This window comes from Sciurus carolinensis, chromosome 4 (assembly GCF_902686445.1).
Source record: "Sciurus carolinensis chromosome 4, mSciCar1.2, whole genome shotgun sequence".
Classification (NCBI taxonomy): Eukaryota; Metazoa; Chordata; class Mammalia; order Rodentia; family Sciuridae; genus Sciurus; species Sciurus carolinensis.
The window spans coordinates 77,529,614-77,553,597 of NC_062216.1; the positions used below are offsets into that span (position 1 = coordinate 77,529,614).

A 23,984-nucleotide genomic window follows, 5' to 3' on the forward strand; every position below is an offset into this window, starting at 1 on the left:
TAGACCCGTTTCTCAACATCACCTTTATTGCCTATAGGGAGTTTAAAGAAGCCAGGCTTGTTAACACCTAGCAGCCCAATGAAAATGGGTGCTTGAGCAAGGAGATAAATGTTCAGGGTGATGAGGTACACTCCATGACGTTGCTTTCCAGATATTTGTACAATAAGTTCTTCCTAATGCTTGCAGTTTGGGTAAAGGAATGTAGAATATACCAAAGAAATCCAGAATTTTTAAAATAAGCACACCAGACATACACACAGACCACAAAAGCCTATATGGGAAACTCACCACACAGAGCCCACCAAGCTCATAGATCACAAGATGCTCACATTCACCACCACCTTTCTCTCTGTAATTCCTATTCAGTTACCACATGGCATTGTCTGCCTGCTCAGTGTCAAGCTGAGGAAAGGTATGCCTTTATGCCAAAATTTATGCAACATTTCCCATGGACCAGAATCTAGCCCATCTGGGGCGAAAGATGCAATTCAGTAGTAGAGTACTTTCTTAGCATGTGTAATTCTCTAGGTTCAACCCCTGACCACTGGGAAGAAAAGGAAGGAAGGAAGCAGGGAAGGAGAGTAAGAAAGAGGGAAGGAAGGAGAAAGGGAAAAGAAGAAAGACAATAGAAGACTAATACATCTAATTATTAAAAGAAAAGAATGTAATGCTTCTAGCCAACACTTCTGTACCATCTGATACTCTATCCCCCTTAATTATATCTAGTCAGTTTCCCAATGTGCTAAAAAGAATAGTATGTATGTTGGCTACTACTTCTCTTAGCTGAACTATAAAATACTTAAGTATATGAAGCATTATCCCACAGTTAGTGTAATGTATAATAAAATTCAGGGTATTGGAATCAAGGGTCTAGGTAAGTTGTGAAATTGTTTATTCTGATAATCATTTGAACATTGCAAAATATGTATATAGCTTGTGGATAGTTTACCTTCACCTCTATCTACAGTGCCAAATCTAACTAAAACAATATTATTGCCCTGCTTGTGCCCCATTTATTCCTTAGCTTTTTTTCTTCCTAATTGCTTCAGGTTTCTCTTAACATTTTCTCTTAGGTTTATCTCCCCTCTTGAACTAAGAATTCAATAAGGACAGAGATACATATAGGAAGAGAATGAGAGTGAAATGGGGAATGAAAGTCACCTGAAATAAAAAAGGCTATAGTCTGGAGTCCATAGATGTTAACGATTTCAACTAGAATGGAACTAAATATTAATATTAACTCTCCAGACTTTTACAAGTGTTCACAATACAAGCATAATGCCACACTGCATTTCTGTTCTGTTTTAATGCACACAAAGAGTTCTATCTGTGACAGTAACAGGACCCTTACTAGACACATTTCTGTTCAGTTAGCACAATATCATTTCCCAGACACCAATTTTCCTGTGAGTTTCCAGATGAAACTTATGTTCCCCAAATATATCTACATATCTCACTTTAAAAATCAAATTAATTCTCCTGAACTCTGCTGTGAAAAATTCCCTGACTGACCTCAGAATGACATCTGGCCCTGTTCTCATAAAAGGAGATTCAAACTGTTCTGCCAGCCTCACCCCAGTCTCACCACCTGCTTGTCAACTCAAGTAGATCTGCCAACCATGATTTCTCTAGACAGACAAGCAACCCACACTCCCAGGTGGATGCCACACTGGGTTCAGGGAGCTATTAATGGTTATGGGATCTGGGGCAGAGGACTGCAGACTCAGAGTGAGGAGGGTAAAACATGGTAGCCCCCTGTCAGCCTTCTTGCAAAACCATTCAACCTCTTCTTCTCTCCATTTCATCCTTATCCTTGAGCCACCTAGTATTGTTGACTGGAGATAGAGAACTCAGATCTAGAGTACTCTAGGATTATTTATCTATAACATCCTACAAAAGCAAGATTGAGAAGAACTCAGATCTAGAGCATTTCAGAATTACTTATCTCCAACATCCTATAAAACAAGTTGTACTTCCACTGTTTTCGGATCTCACATGCATATATTGAGCATCTGCACTGTGACTGGTATTATGTTGGAAAATATCATGCATAGGATACAAGGTAGAAACCGAGGGATTTGATTATGTGTGATTAAGTTATGGATTAGCCAATGAGAAAAATTAATAAAGGCAAATGAGTGGCAGAGCAAGCATACTCAGGTCCAGGTCTTTTATTTACAAACTCAATGTTCCTTAAACTACTCTCTTATACATATGTATTGTCATTCAAATGAACAAAACCAACAATGTCAAGAAAGAATTACATCAGAATCCATAAGAATCATGAAAACCAAATTTTATCAACAAATACACCATAATTTAGAAAGAACACATGAATAAAATCTTCCTGTATGTGTGTTCTTTAAAGTTCTTAAAAGACACAGATGAAAACTGCATTATCTGTCTTAAAGGCATATTTCTTTTAAAAAAAAGGATAATCAGAATTTTTTCAGTACTCATAAAAATATGGAATCTTGGATTGTTTTCTTCATTCATTTTCCTGGGTCTGACCCTCATTCCTATTTCTATCTTCTGCTTTTTTAGTGAAAAAAAAAAAAATTCCCAGCAGGACTGGCACTCTTTCACTATAAGCAAAAAAAAAAAAATCAGGAATGGCCCTAAAATCCCAAGGGACACGGGATTCTTGGCTCCATCCCTTAGTGCCCTGTGCTTCACCTTTCTACTGAAACAAACCTGTGAGGGGAGAAAGAGTGAATGGAATGGTCACTGAAGTGGTGATCCTTCTAAATCTAGACAAGCAGATTTGTATAGATAACCTGCATTATGCCTGAGGTGTCTTCCAGTGTGAAAGAGATGGAGAGGAGAGAAGGTTACCTTATTCTCCAGCTCTGCTCAGGCATTGAGAGATGGTGATTGTTCCTGATCTTCACCCTCTCTCACCTTCCTAGAGATCCAGGCCTTGAAATGAATTTTGAAATTCTAAGAGAAGGGGTTCAGCAGTGGTGCCAAGGATTCCTAAATCTGTTGAAATTGAGGTCTTTTGACAATAAGACTGAATGTTATCAACATTTCTTGCTCCTTCTTTTCTTCTCTCTACAGGAATTTCTGAACCCCATGTGATATGCAGACGAGATAAGGAAACCTAATTTGTGTCCTGGCACCTCGCAAAAGTTCACTTGGTAGAGAAGCAAAGTAATAATAAAGCAGACAGGTTACATAACATCTAGATAGAATGAGACCAGTGCTCACAGATACCACAAACAGTGTCAGAATTTAAATATAAAGACATAGATGAATGCATTTCATTCTCTCAGAGGTGTTACAAAAGGTTATTTTTATTCAAAAATTTATTTTTATTATAATCATCATTCCATTTTTTGTTTCCTACCACTTTTAAACCTTAAAAGCTCATAAATGCTAAATCTTAAATTAGGTATTCTCATGCCAATTATTTTCTTTTCCTGTGATGACTAATCAACAACAATTTCCCCAGGTTCCCAATTTTCTCAGCCCAAAATAAGAGCCTCCAATAAGGGAAAAACCTAGAACACACAATCATTGCCTGCCCTAAACACAATCCCTCCCTCCATCTCTCACCTTTTTCCTACCTGATAAACACACTGCACATGCTGCCTAGGGCTTCTTTTAAACACCTTTTCCTTGCTGCTGTGAGTTGAATCATATTTCCAAGGATTGGCTCCCCACTTTGGGATTCATTCTGGTAGTTTCCTTCTAAGGGGGCATTTCTGGTTCTTTAAAAATTTCTTGGTGGTTTTCCCCATAAGTGAGGAGATCTATCTTGTTTTCTGGCCACTCTTCCAGTCTGTTCTAGCACACTTCCTTCCTGCCGAGAAGAAGTCGCAAGCTGAGGGCAGGAGGACAGTCTACAAAAGATTGTAAAAGCACACATGCATGCACACACACACACACACACACACACACACACTTTCTTCTTCTCTCGTAAATAAGTCCCAGACCAAAAAGGCAGAGACAGAAGGACAGGAGATTTCACAATCAGAAAATCAACTCAGCTGCCCTTTACGTCAGTGTTGTTTCATATAAGGTGTGTCCCAGTAAAGGTTCTATATATAGAATATAATCCCAGGTAAACAATAACAAATGCCTGGCCAGATGATAAGGACACCTCTGTGAACACATACCACCTCATGCAACACAGTCAGGAGCCAAAGTTCCCCCTCTTTGGAGAACTATTTGAGACAGGTGATTCTGGGTGAACAGTCCAGAAGCTAGGGGAGGTGGGACCAGCACTAACTTGGTGCTGTGATAACAAAGTGTTTGAAGTTCTAGGTCTGGTTTGGTAGGTGATTTGTTGAGCATCTAGAGGCATAATACCTGACCTTGACACTCCTTTTCCTCCTACTTTAAGGTACAGGAAACCTGAATCTCTCTGAGGGCAATAAAGAAGTACAAAGAGCAGCAGGAAATGGATCATGCCACAAAAGGATCAGACCAATCAATCAGCTCCCTCAGCCAGTCGTTCCACCTCACCTTTTCCCTCCAAGGGCTTTTGAACTTGGGAGGCTTCCTTTTCCAGCATTTTCCGACCCATGTCATGGCAGTCCCAGAATCTCAGCAGTATCTATTTCTACCCTTACCCTGCCTACAATTTCCTTTGGTGTTGTAAGAAGAGGGATTTAGAGTTTGACTTCTAATCAAAACTCACTTCTACCATTCATTCTGATTTTGTATAAGGTGGTTTAACTTTTTGGGCCTCTGTTTTCCCATCTGTAAAATGGCAATGATGCTAGCTACCTTCCAGCCCTTCCAGGGCTATTGAGAGTTATATGGCATAATTAATGTAAAATACCTAGTGCCTTGCCAGGACCACTGCTGACGATCTATGTTATTCTTTCTTTTCCTCTTCCTTCTCCATCTGCTTTGCAGGTTGGGAGGTAGTTACATAACTGCAGCAATCAAATAAATATATATAACAAAAAAAATAACAAAAAAACCCAAAAAACTCATCTAAATATTTATAATATTTGTGGATCTAAGTATATGCATTTCTGCATGTGGAGAGGGAGGTCAGGTATTAATACAATTAACAAGGGTTTTAAAACTTCTCATACTTCACCTTGTGTCGTTTGACAATTTAAGTTTTATAGTTGCTACTTAGTCTCTAAACTGGACAATCATGTTGAGTAAGAGATTTACACAGATAGTTCAAATAGCATAACACTGTAAAGAAAGGTATAAGAATGGAAAGAATCCTGTAAAGTGGCATATTAACCAGGGAACAACTAACAACACCTGCCCCATTTCTTCTGTGCTTAAATCTCTCAGCTCCTTGTAGCTAGTTCCACTGATAACATATATATGTTGGATAATCTCCACATAGTTCCTAATCTAATCCTGAGGGTGAAAATAAGAACCAAGTGTCTCATTCCCTTTCTTCCCATTTTTCTTACCATACTCCCCAGTTTGGAAAGGTATAACCTAGATCCACTTTCACAAAATCTGCCAATTATTCTTGCTTCCCCTCAAATTTGGAGTTCTGTCCTGAATGCTATACAGGTAGGCCTTATCTTCTCTTTGCCTAAATCTATCCTCCTAAATAAGACTGGAATTGTGTTGTATACTTCCATTACTAAACTCCTGCTATTAATGGAAAGATCTCCAGATAAATACAGCTCTGCTGGCCTCATGTCTGATGAATGACCATCATCCTGCTCTGACTTCACCTTGCTCCCACCAGCACACTCTACATCATTGACCCTGTGTTCTGCCAACCACACCCAAAACACTAGTTGCTAATTTCTCCCTAAATTTTACTCTATAACTGCACTGTTCTCCTCTGCTTAGAGTCTACATGTACAGTCTAGTTTATCTTACACCATTCACTCTCAGGAGTCAAGTCTCATTCTAAGTTACTCATCTAGAGGTTAAAAAAAATCACAAGAATTCTTAAAAAATATTTTGCTATGAATGAGAAATGTTTTGCTATAAAAGGTGAAAAGAGAAGAATGTCAAGAGAAGTTTTCCTAAGTAAGTGGTAAACTGGGGCAAAAGACAAGTAGGAACTAACTAGATAAGGATGGCAAGGCACAAAGGAAGAGGAGAGATGACACCCAGGTCTTGAATCAGCGCAGAACTTATATGTTCTCAGGTGGAAAGTCAGTGTACCTGGACAGCAACAAGAAAGGGAAAACAAGAAGAGAGGACATTGTCCACATAGGCTAGGTGCAGATAAGGAGACTTTTAGGCCATGCTAAGATTTGCTTATTTTATTCTAAGTGCCACTAAAGAATCTTAAGTAGAGAGTGACAAAATCTTTTTTAATAGTTTAAAAAGACATTACTTGGGATTATACTTAGCAAGAAGAAGGATCAAATTACATACACCTATTGGAAGGAACTTGAGGGCATGTTGCTGAGTAAGAAAAGCCAATCTCAAAGGCTCCAGATTGTATTTCACATATTCAACATTTTCAAAAATAACAAAAGTAGGGAGACAGAATAGATCAGTGGTTGCCAGAGGAAGTGAGAAGATGTGACTATAGAAGGATCACATGAGAGACTTTCTTTATGGTGACAGATGATTCTGTTTCTTGATTGTGGTGGTGGGTATATTGAATCTATATGTGCAATAAAATGTCACAGAACTATACCTAGAAAGGTCCAAAATACTGAACACATGCAACAACCGAAATCTGAGAAAGGTGTGTAGCCCAGTCAATGATGCTGTGCCACTGTAAGTTTCCTGGTTTTGATAAGACACTGATGTCATAGAGATGTTACCACCAGGGGAAGCTGAGTGATGGGCCCAATCACCTCTGTATACTCAATTTGGCAACTCTCATGAGTCTATAGTTATTTCAAAATTAAAAGTAAAAAAAAATGACTTCAGCAACCATTGAGTAATAAATTGAAGGTGATAAAAATGAATATAATAATACCAATTATGAAACTCATCATTTCATAGATTATAATATTGACAGCAAAAACAAATAAGAAAGTGATTAGAGCTCTGAAGGAGATTGAACCTACAGAACATGGTGTTTATAGGAGGTGGAAGGGAAAAAGAGAACTCAAAAAGGAAGATTCATAAGGATCATGTGTTGTTCTTAACATTTCAATTTGAGATATCAGTGTGGCTTTCTAGTATTAGAAATAATAATTTGGGGAACTAGGGATGTAAGTCAGTGATAGAGTTTGTCTAACATATGTGAGGCTGTGGGTTTAATCCCCAGCATAGGAGGAAGGAAAGAAGCCAGAAAGTTGATGGTATAGTTTTTAAGATTCATTGGAAAAGTGTACTGGAGATAAATACTTAGGAGTCATTAGATGATACTTAAAAGTCATAGCAGTGAAAAAGCTGACTGAAACAAATTGTGAAACCCATCAAACATGACTTCACATATCACCATTCAATAACATAAAAGCTTCCTAGGAGACACAAACATACAACTGGTGTTGAAAACTTCTAAAATAAATTATTCATTATATTCATTAAATGGAGTTTAGGCAATGGATTATTTATTTGCTCAAAAATAATTTAGATTCTAGCTTCATCACCATGCAAAATAAGTTTTAGGTGGAAAAACTAGATGTTTTTAGAAAACTAAAATTTTAATTTTATAAATAATATGGAAATGCTAGTGACTTCTTAAGCTTATAAGAAGGATAGAAAAATCACTATGATTGCAATTGATAGACAAATAAAAAGTGATTTTAAATGGAAGATATACCTGAATGCATAAAAAAATCATTACATTTATTTTCTTTTTTTTTTTTTCTTTGTTAACGTACAGATTTCCTTCAAAATGATCCAAGAACTAAGGGGAGGAGAAGTAGGTGGAGATATTAACGAAACAAGATTGAGTGCAGGTGTGTGTGGGTGTGTATTTGCCTAAGTTGAAGTTTGTTATTGTATTACAGCTGGCTTGCTACCTTAATACATCACTCTGGAGCACAGCACCAGGACCAACCTCTGTCACCTGCCTTTGTCCTGTACCTCCCGGGTCTGAACTTGTATGCGTGCAAAAGGTACTGTTTTCCAACACTTCTTTCCTTATGGTCTTTTATATCTATCATGACAAACACATTTATCATTCATATTCCTAGTCTTCAGCCCCCTTTCAACTTTGTTACAGGTTTCAGAAACATAGCATAGCCCATTTCTGGAAGGCAATATACTCATTTCTAATACTAATTAACTGTGTACTCTATTTTTTTTTTTTTTTTTTTTTTTTGCGGTGCTGGGGGTTGAACCCAGGGACTTGTGCTTGCGAGGCGAGCACTCTACCAACTGAACTATCTCCGCAGCCCTTAGCTGTATGCTCTTAGGCAGATTTCTTAATCTCTCCTAATCCTTAGTTTTCCCATTTGTTAAACATGATTTGCAATATTATCTAATTCAAAGAGTCATTTAAAGAATTAAATAATTTCACACATGTAAAGAATTTGGAATAATACCTGGCATGTAGTAAATACAAGTTGTTACTAATTATTCCTATAATAATTATAAAAATAAAAAATAGATGTCAATCCAAGATGGTGGACTAGAGGGAGGCTGCATTTCTTGTCGCTCCGTAACTCAAGTTTCAAGCAGAGGATATCTGTTTCTCAGTGAGGCAGATTTTGCTGCTTACCAATTCCCTACTGTTTACCCTATTTGTCTACTGTGATCACCTTCAGTCTGCCAGCATATCGACTACTTTTTGAGTGCAGATTGCTTACTGTCTGGCACCTGCCATTCACCATTTGCCTGCCTTTTGCCTGTTCATTGCCTGCCTTTCACCTACCCATCACCCAATGCACGAGGTTCACCTCCTGATCATCCGGCAGCAGTCAACCGACTGACCACAGACCGCCAGTGGAGTACCAGCTGCCTGTTGTTGCCTGGAAGCTCACTGTCACAGTACCTGCAGGTTTGGTTACATGTGGCTGCAGCCATTTTTAGACAACAGCCAGGGCTTGTAGGACCTCTGGCTGGACTGACTGAGCCCCATCTCCAGGATCCCTCAGCCCAACTCATCACTCCCTGCCTCCGGAGCCCTCACATTGACTGCTCCCCGCCACAAGGACCCCCACACCGACAGACTGCGCCCTACCACCAGGACCTCCAGACCAACTAATTGCACCCCGCCTCCAGGATCCCCCAACCAGACTGACAACACCCCACCTCCAGGACCTCCACTCAACCAGCCCACACCCTGTGCTGCAGCTCCCCATTTGCCAACACATTTGGAAACCAGAGCGGCCATCTTGGATAATCCTGGAAGTTGTAACTCCCATCTTTAGGTGGGGCAAATCCCATCCTGAGATGCCTGCTGGAGACTTGAAGCTCATTGTCAGGTACCTCTCATACATCAGGCTACTGAAGACTGGGAGGTTTGAATATTATATGACTGTTATAGTGTAGATTTTCTTTTTTCTCATTATTGAAAATTTTTAAGTTTTTATTTCTTTACTTTTTTTGCTTTCTTTTCCTTTTGTTTACCTGTTCCCTCAGAGTTTCTTTCTCCCTTTTTGCATGCTAATGACCAATTACTCTCACCCTTTCTATTATCTAGAACTTCTGTATATTCTTTTCTTATCCCATTAACAGCTATGGGCTGGGGATATAGCTCAGTTGGTAGAGTGCTTACCTTGCAAACACAAGGCCCTGGGTTCAATCCCCAGCACCACACACACAAAAAAAAAAAAACAAAAAACAAAAAACCATTAACAGTTACATCCTAAACCCCTCTGCATCCTCTTTGTCCTCCATTAGAAACTGTAGACCTTATTGCAAATCTGTTTGTTACACTGAAGATAATAATTGAACTCATCCTGTTTACTATGACAATATTGTTAATGTCCTCATAGGAGTTATTTGGTCTAGGATTGCATAGTGTCTGAACTGGGCACTGCTAATATTGATATCCCCCTTAAAGAGAAGGTTTAGGAAACCTATAAAGCCACTATAAGCCTATGGGGGGAATATGCAATACCCCAAATCTACACTGCTAGAGGGGAAGATACATGAACAACATGAAAAAACAAGGGAAGAAAATGATCCAAACAAATCTAGATTCTATATTAATAGAGTCCAGTGACAGTACGGTAGAAGAAATGTCATAAAAGGACTTCAGATTATACATGATTAAGATGATTGATGAAGCAAAGGATGAGATAAGAGAGCAAATGCAGGCAATGAATGATCACTCCAATAAGCAGTTGAAAGAGCAACTGCAGGAAGCAAAAGATCGTTTCAACAAAGAGATAGAAATTCTCAATAAAAACCAAACAGAAATCCTTGAAATGAAGGAAAAAATAAACCAAATAAAAAACTCAATGGAAAGCATCAACAACAGACTAGATTACTTGGAAGACAGAACCTCAGACAATGAAGACAAAATACTTAATCTTGAAAATAAAGTTGCCCAAATAGAGAAGATGGTAAGAAGTCATGAACAGAATCTCTAAGAACTATGGGACATCATGAAAAGACCAAATTTAAGAGTTTTTGGGATTGCGGAAGGCACAGAAATACAAACCAAAGGAATGAACAACCTATTCAATGAAATAATATCAGAAAATTTCCCAAGCCTGAAGAATGAAATGGAAAATCAAATACAAGAGGCTTACAGAACACCAAATGCACAAAATCACAACAGATCCACATGAAAGCACATTATAATGAAAATGCCTATCATACAAAATAAAGATAGGATTTTGAAGACTGTGGGAAAAAAGCATCAGATTACATATGGGGGAAACCAATATGGATATCAGCAGATTTCTTAGTCCAGACCCTAAAAGCTAGAAGGGCCTGGAACAACATATTTCAAGCTCTGAAAGAACATGGTTGCCAACCAAGAATCCTATACCCAGCAAAACTAACCTTCAGATTTGAAGACAAAATAAAATCCTTCCATGATAAATAAAAGTTAAAAGAATTTACAAACAGAAAGCTTGTGCTATAGAATATTCTCAGCAAAATTTTCCATGAGGTGGAAATGAAAAACAACAATGTAGGTCAGCAAAGGAAGGAACTACCTTAAAGGAAAAACCAACCGAAGGAAAAACCAAGTCAAGTTAAAAACCAAAAATAAGCCCAAATGACTAGGAATACAAATCACATCTCAATAATAACCCTGAACATTAATGGCCTAAACTCATCAATCAAAAGACATAGACTGGCAGATTGGATTAAAAAGAAAGACCTAACAATATGCTGCCTTCAAGAGACTCATCTCATAGATAAGGACATTCACAGACTAAAGGTGAAAGGATGGGAAAGAACCTACCATGCACATGGACTCAGTAAAAAAGCAGGGCTTTCCTTCCTTATTTCAGATAAAGTGGACTTCAAGCCAAAGTTTGTCAAAAGAGATAGAGAAGAACATTTCATACTGCTTAAGGGAACCATAAATCAGGAAGATGATCATAAGTATTTATGCCCCAAACAATGGTGCATTCATGTACATCAAACAAATCCTTCTCAATTCCAGGAATTGAATAGACCACAACACAATAATTCTGGGTGACTTTAACACACTGCTGTCACCACTGGATAGATCTTTCAACCAAAAACTAAACAAAGAAACTGTTGAACTCAATAACACAATCAATAACTTAGACTTAACAGACATACATAGAATATTCCATCCATCAACAAGAGAATACACTTTCTTCTCAGCAACACATGGAACCTTCTCTAAAATAGACCATATGTTATGCCACAAAGCAACCCTTAGTAAATGCAAAAAAATAGAGATACTACCTAGTGTTCTATCAGATCATAATGGAATGAAATTAGAAATCAATGACAAAATAAAAAACAGAAATTATGCCAACACCTGGAAACTAAATAATATGCCATTGAATGAAGCATGGATAACAGGAGACATCAGGGAGGAGATAAAAAAAATTCTTAGAGGTAAATGAGAATGTCAATACAACATATCAAAATCTCTGGGATACTATGAAAGCAGTACTAAGAGGCAAATTCATTGCATGGAGTACATTCAAGAAAAGAATAAAAAGTCAACAACTAAATGACCTAACATTACAACTCAAAGCCCTAGAAAAAGAACATATCAACACCAAAAGTAGTATAAGACAGGAAATAGTTAAAATCAGAGTGAAAGCCAATGAAATTGAAACAAAAGAAACAATTGAAAAAATTGACAAAATAAAAAGTTGGTTCTTTGAAAAAGTAAACAAAACAGACAAACCCTTAGCCACACTAACAAAGAAAGGAGAGTGAAAACTCAAATTACTAAAATTCGTGATGAAAAAGGAAATATCACGACCAACTCCACTGAAATACATAACAAAAAGCTACTTTGAAAATCTAAACTCCAACAAAATAGAAAATATCACAGACATCAACAAATTTCTAGAGACATATGATCCTCCCAAACTGAACCAGGAGGACATACACAATTTAAACAGATCAATTTCAAGCAATGAAATAGAAGAAGCCATCAAAAGTCTACCAACCAAGCAAAACCCAGGACCAGATGAATTCTAAGGTGAGTTCTACAAAGACCTTCAAAGAAGAAATCATTTCAATACTTTTCAAAGTATTCCAGGAAATAGAAAAGGAGGGAACCCTTCCAAACTCATTCTATGAAGTTAGTATCACCCTCATACCCAAACCAGACAAAGACACATCGAGGAAAGAAATTTTAGACCGATATCTCTGATGAATATAGATGCAAAAATCCTTAACAAAATTCTGTCAAATCGCATACAAAAGCATATTAAGAAGACAGTGCATCATGATCAAGTGGGGTTCATCCTGGGAATGCAAGGTTGATTTAACATCCAGAAATCAATAAATGTAATTCATCACATCAATAACTTAAGGTTAAGAGTCATATGATTATTTCAATTGATGCAGAGAACGCAATCGACAAAATACAATACCGCTTCAAGCTTGAAACACTAGAAAAAATAGGGATAGTAGGAACATACCTGAACATTGTAAAGGCTATTTATGCTAACCCCACGGCCAACATCATTCTTAATGGAGAAAAACTGAAAGCATTCCCTTTGAAAACTGCAACAAGATAGGGATGCCCTCTTTCACCACTTCTATTCAACATCATCCTTGAAATACTAGCCAGAGCAATTAGACAGACTAAAGAAATTAAAGAGATACAAATAGGAAAAGAGGAACTCAAACTGTCACTATTTACTGATGACATGATTCCCTATTTCGGGAATCAAAAAAACTCCACTGGAAAATTTCTAGACCTCATAAATGAATTCAGCAAAATAGCAAGATATAAAATCAACATGCATAAATCTAAAGCACCTTTATTCGTAAGTGAGGAAGCATCTGAAAGAGAAATTAGGAAAACAACTCTGTTCACAATAGCCTCAAAAAAATAAAATAAAATAAAATACTTGGGAATCAATCTAATCAAAGAGGTGAAAGATCTCTACAATGAAAACTACAGAACATTAAAGAAAGAAATTGAAGAAGACCTTAGAAAATGGAAAGATCGCCTGTGTTCTTGGATAGGCAGAATTAATCTTATCAAAATGGCCATACTTCCAAAGGTGCTATACAGATTTAACGCATTCCAATTAAAATCCCAATGACATTTCTCATAGAAATAGAAAAAGCAATCATGAAATTCATCTGGAAGAACAAAAGACCCAGAATAGCCAAAGCAATCCTGATGCAGGAAGTATCACAATACCAGAACTTAAACTCTACTATAGAGCAATAGTAACAAAAATGGCATGGTATTAGCACCAAAATAGACAGGTAGACCAATGGTCTGGGATAGAAGACATGGAGACATACCCACATAATTACAGTTATCTCATACTAGACAAAGGTGCCAAAAACTTACAATGGAGAAAAGATAGTCTCTTCAACAAATGGTGCTGGCAAAACTGGAAATTCATATTCAGTAAAATGAAATTAAACCCATATCTCTCACTCTGTACAAAACTCAACTCAAAATGGATCAAGGACCTAGGAATTAGGTCTGAGACCCTTCACCAAATAGAAGAAAAAGTAGGCCCAAATCTCCATCACATTGACTTAGGACCAGACTTCCTTAACAAGATTCCCATAGCACAAAAAATAAAAGCAAGAATCAATAAATGGGATAGATTGAAACTAAAAAGCTTTTTCTTAGCAAAGGAAAAAATCAATAATGTGAAAAGAGAGTCTACAGAGTGGGAGAAAATCTTTTCCACACACTCTTCAGACAGAGCACTAATCTCCAAAGTTTATAAAGAACTTAAAAAACTTTACACCAAAAATACAAAGAACCCAATCAATAAATGGGCGAAGGAACTGGGCAGACATTTCACAGAAGAAGATATACAGGTGATCAACAAATATATGAAAAAGTGCGCATCATCCCTAGTAATTAGAGAAATGTGCAAATTAAAACCACCCTAAGATTTCAGCTAACTCCAATTAGAATGACTATTATCAAAAAAACAGGCAATAGTAAGTGTTGGTGTGGATGTGAGGGAAAAGGCACACTCATACCTTGCTGGTGTAGCTGCATATTGGTGCAGCCACTCTGGAAATTGGCATGGAAATTCCTCAGAAAACTTAGAATGGACCTACCATTTGACCCAGCTACCCCACTTCTCAGATTATACCCAAAGGACTTAAAATCGGCATACTACAGTGATGCAACCACATCAATGTTTATAGCAGCTCAATTCACAATAGCTAAGCTATGGAACCAACCTAGCTTCCCTTTAACAGATGAATGGATAAAGAAACTGTAGTATATATATACACAATGGAATATTACTCGGCCATAAAGAAAATAAAATTATCTCATTTGCTGGTAAATGGATGAAGCTAGAAAATATCATGCTAAGTGAAATAGTCAAACCCAAAAAACCAAAGGCCGAATGTTTTCTCTGATAAGTGGATGATGACATATAGCCAGGAGGAGTGGCCAGGGAAGAGAAGAATGAAGGAACTTTGGATGGTGTAGAGGAAATAGGGGTAGGAAGGGGTGAGGAACAGAAAGACAGTAGAATGAAACAGACAGTATTACTCTATGTATATTTATGATTACATGAATGGTGTGAATCTACATTGTGTACAACCATAGAAATGAAGAGTTGTACCTCATTTGTGTACAATGAATCAAAATGCAGTCTGTCAAAATTAAAAAATTTTAATAAAAAAATAAAAAATAATTTTGTAAATAATTAACATTTTCATTACTACTATTCCTCAAGTCATGTATCTCAAAATGACCTCTCCTTTGGGTAAGACCCTCATTCTCTGCAATATCAATATCATAACATAATATCACAACTAGAATACTCATATTTCCATGTTTGACACAGGTATTAAGAAAACTATTTCCTGATGTCTAAGTTTAATATATTCTTGCAATAAATCTTAACTAAGCTTCTAGTATAATTTTTTCACCCTCCTTGGACTAAGCATCTGCTTTTTTAATCTTAAGTTTTTACCTGTCATGTTCATTTCTGTAAATAGCTTCATAGGTTTTGAATTTGAAAAATTCTATGGTTCTATGGTTTAAAGTCAATAAGTAGATTTTAGGTTTCTTTTTCTAGACACTAACCTCCAAAACTTAAACCAGTGGTTCTGCTTAAGGAGTTTTTGTTTGCTTGTTGTTCTGGTACTGGGATTAGATCTAGGGGTACTCTACCACTAAGCTATATCCCCAACCCTTTCCCCATCCCACCCAAAACAGGGTCTTGCTAAATTGCTGAGGCTGGCCATGAACTTGTGATCCTCCTACTTCAGTTGCTGGAGTCACTGGGATTACAAGCATATACCATCACACCTGGCTTGAGAAGTTGTTGTTTTTGTTTTTTAATTCCATTGTCTAGGATATATCTCAAATAAATTAAATCAGGGTCAAATTTTCTGGGACTGAGAACCAAATAGTAACATTTATTTAAAGCCCCCAATGTAATTTCAATGTGCAACCAAATTTGGGAATGCTGCTTTAAACCCTAGTTACCCTTTCTTAATTAATGAAGAAAAAATGCATGAGAATCTAATTTAATGGATAAGATTTTATATTGGCAACCAATACTCTAGTGTATTCTCTTTCCCTCTCCCTGTCACCCCCTCTCTCATGCCTTCCCTCTCATTGTTCTATGTAATTTTGGCAAAACTTCCTCTCTTCTGGATTTTTATTTCTAAACTATAAAATAATAAATCATAATCCTGCAGAACATAATACAGGCATTCTGACTACACAAATGAGGGAATACATGAAAATACTTTAAAGTTTTAGAACAAAAGTATTTCAGAAATCCAAGGTAGAATTATCTTCTTCCTTTCCCTATTCCTGCCCCTCCACATATGCATATACCATGCCTATGTTTTCTGAAGAACTCTACTTTCAGAAGTTAAAGTTTTTCTGTAGTATATGATTTGTGGTTTTATTAAATAGTCAAAGCTTTGGATTTTAGAGCATGTCAAACCACTATACTCATCACTATTTGTCGACCACACTTTTTCTCCTCTTTTACATTATCACTTATAATTTTTAGGAAGATAAAGATGAATGCATCTAAATAAAGGTGATATAAGATGCACTTTGGAAAATATCTGAGTGCAAATGAACTTTAAATAATGCTATATTTGTAACTGTGTGGTCTCCAATATGACAAGGCCCTGGCATTAACTTTCACTTTGGCTTCAACTGTCTTCTGCCCTATAATTCATGATGTTTTCCTCATCAAAATTATTTCTCAATAGAAAGTTCTAAGAAAGATGTAGGATGAAAGAGAAGACCTCTCTCCTGAAATAGACAAAGAAGTCATGAAGCCTCAGCAATGGCCCTGATTCCACGGCATCCTGTGTGACCTTAACCAAGACAATACCTTTGTCAGAGGGTTGTATGTAATGCCTTATGAAAAATATAAAAAGAAATGAAAATTGAAGACATTATCATTATTTATTGATATTTCATGGAAGTACCCAAGAAACCAGAAAGAAACATGCAAAAATCGATAGCTTTCCTGTATACAAATGATAAATATACTGACAAAAAAATCAGGAAAACAATCCCATTCACAATAGTCTCAAAAAATAAAGTATCTACGAATAAATCTAACCAAAGGGGTGAAAGAACTTTACAATGAAAAATAGAGAACATTGAAGAAATATCTTAAAGAAGACACAAGAAGATGGAAAGATGTCCCATGTTCATGAATAGACTTAATTAATATTGCTAAAGAGGCCATACTACCAAAAGAAAAATATAGATTCAAGGCAATCCCCATAAAAATACCAATGGCATTCTTCACACAACTAGAAAAAAAAGTCTTAAAGTTCATTTGGAAGAATAAAAGACCCAGAAAAACCAAAGTAATTATAAACCCAAAAAGTAATGCTGAAGGTATCACAATACCTGACTTCAAATTATACTAACAGAGCTATAGGAACAAAAACTGTATGGTAATAGTATAATACAATCATATAGACCAATGGTACAGAATAGAAGACACAGAGAAAAACCCACACAGACACAGTCATCTGATCCTTGATAAAGCTGCTAAAAACATATGTTGGAGAAAGGATAGTCTTTTTAAAAAATGGTGCTGGAAAAACTGGTTTTCCATATATAAAACGACTCTAGATTCTTATCTCTCACCCTGCACAAAAATCAACTCAACAGCAGCTCGAGAGGCTGAGACAGGAGGATGGTGAGTTCAAGGCCAGCCTCAGCAACTTAGCAAAGCAATAAGCAACTCAGGAAGACCCTCTCTAAATAAAATATGAAAAAGGTTTGGGGTTGTGACTTAGTGGTTAAGTATCCCTGGGTTTAATCCTTGGTATCAAAAAAAATAATAATAAAGTCAACTCAAAGTATATCAAAAACCTAGAATTTAGACCAGAAACTATGCAATTTCGAGAAGAAAACATAGGGTCAATATTCCAGCATATAGGCACAGGTAAAAACACAAAGGAATCTCTAAAGCTCAGGAAATAATGCCAAGAATTAATAATTGGGATGGCATCAAATTAAAAAGCTTCTGTACAGCAAAGAAAACAATTAGGAATATGAAGAGATAATCTATAGAATGGAATAAAATCTTTGCTAGCTACTCTTCTGACAGAGGATTAATATTGAGAATATATAATGAGCTCAGAAAAGTTATTCAACATCATTAGCAATTAGGGAAATGCAAATAAAAACTACACTGGGATTTCATCTCACACTGGTCAGAAAGACAATCATCAAGAATACAAATAATAAATGCAGGAGAGGATGTGAAAAAAATAAACTTCTACACTGTTGGTGGTATTTGTAAATTAGTACAAACCCTATGGAAATAAGTATGGAGGTTCCTCAAAAGATTAGCTATACCAGTAGTTGGTATTTATCTAAAACAATGAAAGTCATCATACTACAGCGATATATGCATACCCATAGCAGCACAATTCACAATGGTCAAAGTATGGAACCAGCCTAGGTGTCCATCAGTGGAGGAATGGATAAAGAAAATGTGGTATATATATACACAATGGAGTTTTATTCAGTGATTAAAAAATGAAATGATGTCATTTGCAATAAAATGGGTGAAACTTGAGACCATTATGTTAAGAGAAATAAGTCAAACTCAGAAGGTTGGGGGTCATATGTTTTCTCTCATACATGGAATCTAGAGAGGAAAAAGAAAAAGTAAGGGGACAGGATCTCATGAAAAGCAACGGGTGATCAGTAGAGGAAAGGGATCTAGGGGGTGGGAGGCAAAGATGGAGGGGAAAAGTGCTGGGCAGTGATATTGGCCAAATCATATTCTTAAATTGTGTATATGTTCAAATATGTAACAACAAATCCCATCATTATGTACAACTGTAATGCCCTAATAAAAAATGTGGAAAGAGAAAAATAAATAAACCCCCCCCCAAAAAAAAGATGAATTCAACCTTACATTTTGGAATGAAAGACTAACCAACATCTCAATAAAAAAGACAACTTCATATCACTACAAGAGTACAGAGAGCAACAAGTAAACTGCCTAAATTCCACAGAAAACCCATCAAAAGTTTTTGCATAATGTGTATTTACAATGAATAACAAAGATTCATTAAGTGCTATTCACCACACCTGGCATTGCCTGTATATGACTCACCTAACATGTTTTTGGACCTTTCTCCAGGACCCAGGCAAGAAGGCTAAATTTAGGTATTGTAACCTTCCCAGGTCACCTCTCTCTTGTTCCACTAAGCCCAGGCTCTTTCCATTTATTAGCATGGAGAAGATTCAGACAATCAAGCGAAGCAATCTGCTTTGGACTCTAACCTGCTCTGCTCATCTTTAACTGACATTTGTGTTCAGTCCAAGTTTTCTTGATACTGTTTTTGCTTCCTACTGTAGCCAAGTACAGTATTTTGCATGTGGTTATAATGGAATCATTTATATAGTGCTAACCACAGGTCAGATTGTTTTAAGCACTTAACTTTTGATGTCATTTATTTCTCACAAATGAAGAAACTGTAGCACAGGGAGGTTAAGTACTTCGCTCCAGATAACACCATTTTTAATCAGTGAAGATGGGATTATAAACCAGGTCATTTGGCCCTAGAGTCCATATACATAAAATTTGTACTATATTGAACTATCTAGTAGATCCTCAAAATCACTTCCATTTCTTTCTTTCTTTCTATTTTGGTAAAATTAGAATAACATTTAATATGCCTTTGTTTATTAAATTGAGATATAATTCACATACCATGAAAGTCACCATTTTAAAGTATACAATGTAATAGTCTTTATTATATTCACAAAGGTATGCAACAATCCCTACTATCTCATTTTAGAATCTTTTCATCACCCAAAAAAGAAATTCCTACCACCAAGTAGCAATCACTCCCTATTACTGTTTCTTTTCTTTTCTCTCTCTTTTTTTTTTTAATACTGGGATTGAACCCAGGGGTGTTTTAGCATGGAGCATCATCCTCCAACCTATTTATTTATTTATTTGTTTGTCTATTTATTTATGTATTTTGAGGCAGGATCTAAGTTGCTTAGGGTCTTGTTAAGTTGCTGAGGCTAGCCTCAAACTTGCAATCCTTCAGCCTCAGTCTCCCCAGTAGCTGTGATTACTGATGTGCACCACCATGCCCAGCTAAAACTTCTTTTCTTTCTGAGGCTGAATAATATTGCATTGTGTGAATACATTGGATTTTGTTTTTCCATTTATCAGTTGATACATGAATAGTTTTCACTTTTCACCACTATGAGCAGCATTGCTATGAACATTCACATACAAGTTTTATATGAATGTAAGTTCTCATTTCTGTTTGGAATTATAATTCCACATAGGAGTGGAATTACTGATGTGATAACTCTATGTTTAAATTTGAGGAACTACCAGTAATTTTCCAAAGTGACAGCATCATTTCACATTCCTAACAGCAATTCATAATGGGTCTAGTTTCTCCACACCCTCAACACACTTACTATATTGTCTTTTTTTTTTTTTATAGCCCCAGTAGCTAGTGTAAAATGGTATCCCATTGTGGTTCTGATTTGTTGATTTGCATGTCCCTGATGATTAATAATGCTGAGCATCATTTCATGTGTTCATTAGTGATTTGTATATCTTCTTTGGAGTAATGTCCTTTCAAATCATTTGCTCATTTTTTAATCTGGCTAAGATTTTTATTGTTGAGTTGTAAGTGGCCTTTACATATTCTATGTCCTCTAGCCTTATTAGACATATTATTTGATTTTTCTGTTTGTTGTTTGTTTGTTTGTTTTTCGATACTGAGGATAGAACCCAGGGGTGCTTTAGCACTGAACCATTTCCCCAGACCTTTTTATTTTTTTATTTTAAGACAGAGTTTTGCTAATTTGCTTAGGACCCCGCTAAATTGCTGAGGCTTTGAGCTTGTGATCCTCCTTCCTCAGCCTCCCAAGTCACTATGCTCAGCTAGACATATTATTTGCAATATTTTATTCTATTATTCATTTGGTCTTTTAACTTTTTTTGATAATATCCTTCAAAATTTTGACAATTTTGTCTTGAGTTGCTTGTGCTTTTGATGTCATATCTAAAACATCAATATCATGAAGATTTATACCTATTTTCTTCTAAGAACTTTGTAATTTCAGTTGTTACATTCAAGTCTTTGATCCATTTCGTATTAATTTTTGCAGAGAGTGTGAGGAAGAGGTTCATATTCACTTTTTTGCATTTAGATATCCAGCACATTTGTTAAAAGATTCTTCTTTCCCTAATGAGTTGCTTTTGGCACCAAAACAATCGGTCATAAATGACAGGGTGTCCAAAGTATCCACATCCATAACTTGCACAATAAGAACACCTCTGCTTATCTATTCCCCTGCAGAGACCAGTGTTTCCAAGGCACCCAAAGTATGTTTAAGTTTAAATAAAAGCTCACAAAGATGTTGTCCCAATATTGCTGCTAAACCTCTACCTCATGTATGAAAATACACCAAATCTAGCATAGAGAATTCTATCCCAGGGTTCAAAGAATTTATTTATTTTGGGGAATGATTTGCCTAGCACACTATCTAAATACCTATAAACCCATAACCTGTCAACAGTTATAGCCTTGCTGATACTATCAAATATGTTGCCTACCTATAAGTAGATAACCTAAGAGCCTACTTTCATTTTTAAGTTAGCCTCTTCTATTTTCTAATCATTATTAACTCAGTGTATTTAAAACAATCCATTTTAACACTGGCCCAAGCAAAAAGATGAGTGTGATGAGTGTGTTGATAAAGAAGGGAATATGTAGACAATTATAAATCACAATTGATTTATCTCTATTTCTTCCTCCCAATCCTACAAAATTGGAATATTCTTCAAAATTATCTTCACTTTTGTTGTAGAAAAATCATTCAGAATAACACATGACTGTTTAGTCAACCTCATATTGCCTGTGGAAACTAAAGTTTAAGTGAAAAGGTGATTTGCCTGAAGACAGAAAATAAATCAGAGATCTCATCAGGAGATGTGAGACTCCCTGATAGCATTAGACCATCCTTAAGTATGAAGCATGGGTGAGGAAAAGATATACAATGAAGTCAAGATCACTTGGGGTCATGGGAGCTACTTGGGCTTCAAGAAGTGATGCAAACACATCAAGCTCAACTCTCAGTGTGGGAAAGCCATTCCATTTATACACTGCAAATGTAACAACCACCTCATATATTCTACACCCTATAGTCACACCTCCTTCAAAGAAACAAACAAGAAAAAAAACAGTAACCTTGCTATCCATTTCTTAATATTCCTTGTAAAGGAAGATTTCACATTATGAAAGGCAGCACATGTTTCAAAAATGCCACATAATTCTAAATATGTGCAACAGTTAGAGCCCTTTGGAGCTGGGCATGGAGGCACATGCCTGTAACCCCAGCAATGTGGGAGGCTGAGGCAGGAGGATTGCAAGTTGAAGACCAGCCTGAGCAACTTACTGAGACCCTGTTTCAAAATAATAAATAAAAGGGGCTGGGGGTGTAGCCCAATGGTAGTGTTACCAAAAGCTCAGTCCTTGTCTCCAGTGCCAATCCAATAACAAGGACACAATTTTGAGAAAAAGGAAAAAGGTTTATTGCTTTGCTAGCAAAGGAGAAACCCAGAGGACGCCTGTCCCAAAGACTGTGATTTTGCTCATCAGCAGGAACAGGGGGCTTTTATAGAGGTAATTCAGAGAAAATGAGATTACAGAGGAGAAATAAGGAAGGAGAAGATTGGGGAAAAGAAGATCAGGGAGGAAAAAATTAGAAAAAAGAAGATCAGAGAATATCAGGGGAAAGTTTAGGGAAAGGAAGATCAGGAAGGAGAAGATCAGGGAGGAGAAGGTCAAGGAGGAGAAGGTCAGGGAGAAGGTTGGAAAAAAAAAAATGTAAGTTTCAAAGCCAAGCCACAAGGGATATAGTCATAGCATCAAGTGAACCCCTGTTACAGTAGAGGGCCCCTGGGTTTAACCCCCAGTACTGAAAACAAACAAACAAACAACCACAAAAAAAAAAAAATCCCTTTCAAACCAAACCAAGAAACCTAACTTCCAATTACTAATGAGGGCACTGAGGCACACAGCTTTCATTCCATCAGACAGTTGATGAGCACTTAAGCTGAGACTAGCATTCTATGTTCTCATTCTCCATATGGTGCTATTTCTGCTGCAATTTCCCACCATTCATAAGGCCAACTAGATATTTAGTCTTTTGTATATTCAGGCAAATTTTATAGGAATGAGAATGAGGAGGAAGATCCTGGTTCTTGTAGTTCATCCTGTGCATGTACTTTTACAGTCTTCTGCCTACTGGAACTTTGGGATGTGCATGTGTCTGAACTATCCTCTGCAAACTTCTGTCCCACATATCAAATTTATGTCCTGGTTGTGTTTTCATTGCTGGATCTTTAAGAATACTCTAATGAATACTCTGCTCCTTTCTTCATTTACTGTGACTCATTTTAACTCATACCAAGATATCAGCCCCAAGCCCATTGAGACCTGTGGGGCAAGATGCAAGGGCGGAGGCAGGGCAGTCATTTGACCTCAGACCAGACTGACTGGATTTGTGGAATCTGACTGTGAATCTGATAAAAATAGGATAATCAAAACAGATTTTCAGCATTCCCTTGGCCCCCTTCCTAAAGGAATGACAAGCCAAGCATGCCACATCTATTCAAATAAATGTTGTCCTGTTGCTTTAGCCAGAGGCAGCACTAAATTTGGGCCCAGGCTGAAGAGGACTCAGAGCATTTAGGTTAAGGTCAGCTGGGAGCTTTCCCTGTCTGGACTGAGTCAGCCCAATGTGACTTAAGAGGGACTTTGGAAAAATGAATCCTAAGCCCATTTTGCTGATATAAACTAGGGGGCAGCTTTGATACACGATGGATGCTGATAGCTTATGATTGTCTGAAAAAAAGAAAAGTGTTTGAGATTACCTTCTCTAAACCCCAAATTGTCACCCCTGGCAAATGATTTTCAATTAAGTTAGTAGGACAATATGAATATAACAATGCCGCCTTCTGCACTTATTCAATATAACACCCTACATTTACCCAACAACACAGTACGTCTGGGTAAATCATTCA

The 23,984-nt window shown here is 36.8% G+C and overlaps 1 protein-coding gene across 3 annotated transcripts in view; it reads right to left on the reverse strand.

Annotated features, from left to right (window-relative positions):
* Styk1 (serine/threonine/tyrosine kinase 1) overlaps positions 1-23,984 on the reverse strand; it is a 53,930-nt gene that overhangs the window by 24,733 nt on the left and 5,213 nt on the right. Inside the window, exon 1 of one of the 3 annotated variants that reach the window (XM_047548088.1) lies at positions 3,570-3,901. The exons of the other annotated variants lie outside the window; for them this stretch is intronic. The gene's annotated coding sequence lies outside the window, so the exon portion shown is untranslated. Of the gene's footprint in view, positions 1-3,569; positions 3,902-23,984 lie in introns of those variants that run through there. 3 annotated transcript variants of the gene reach the window in all.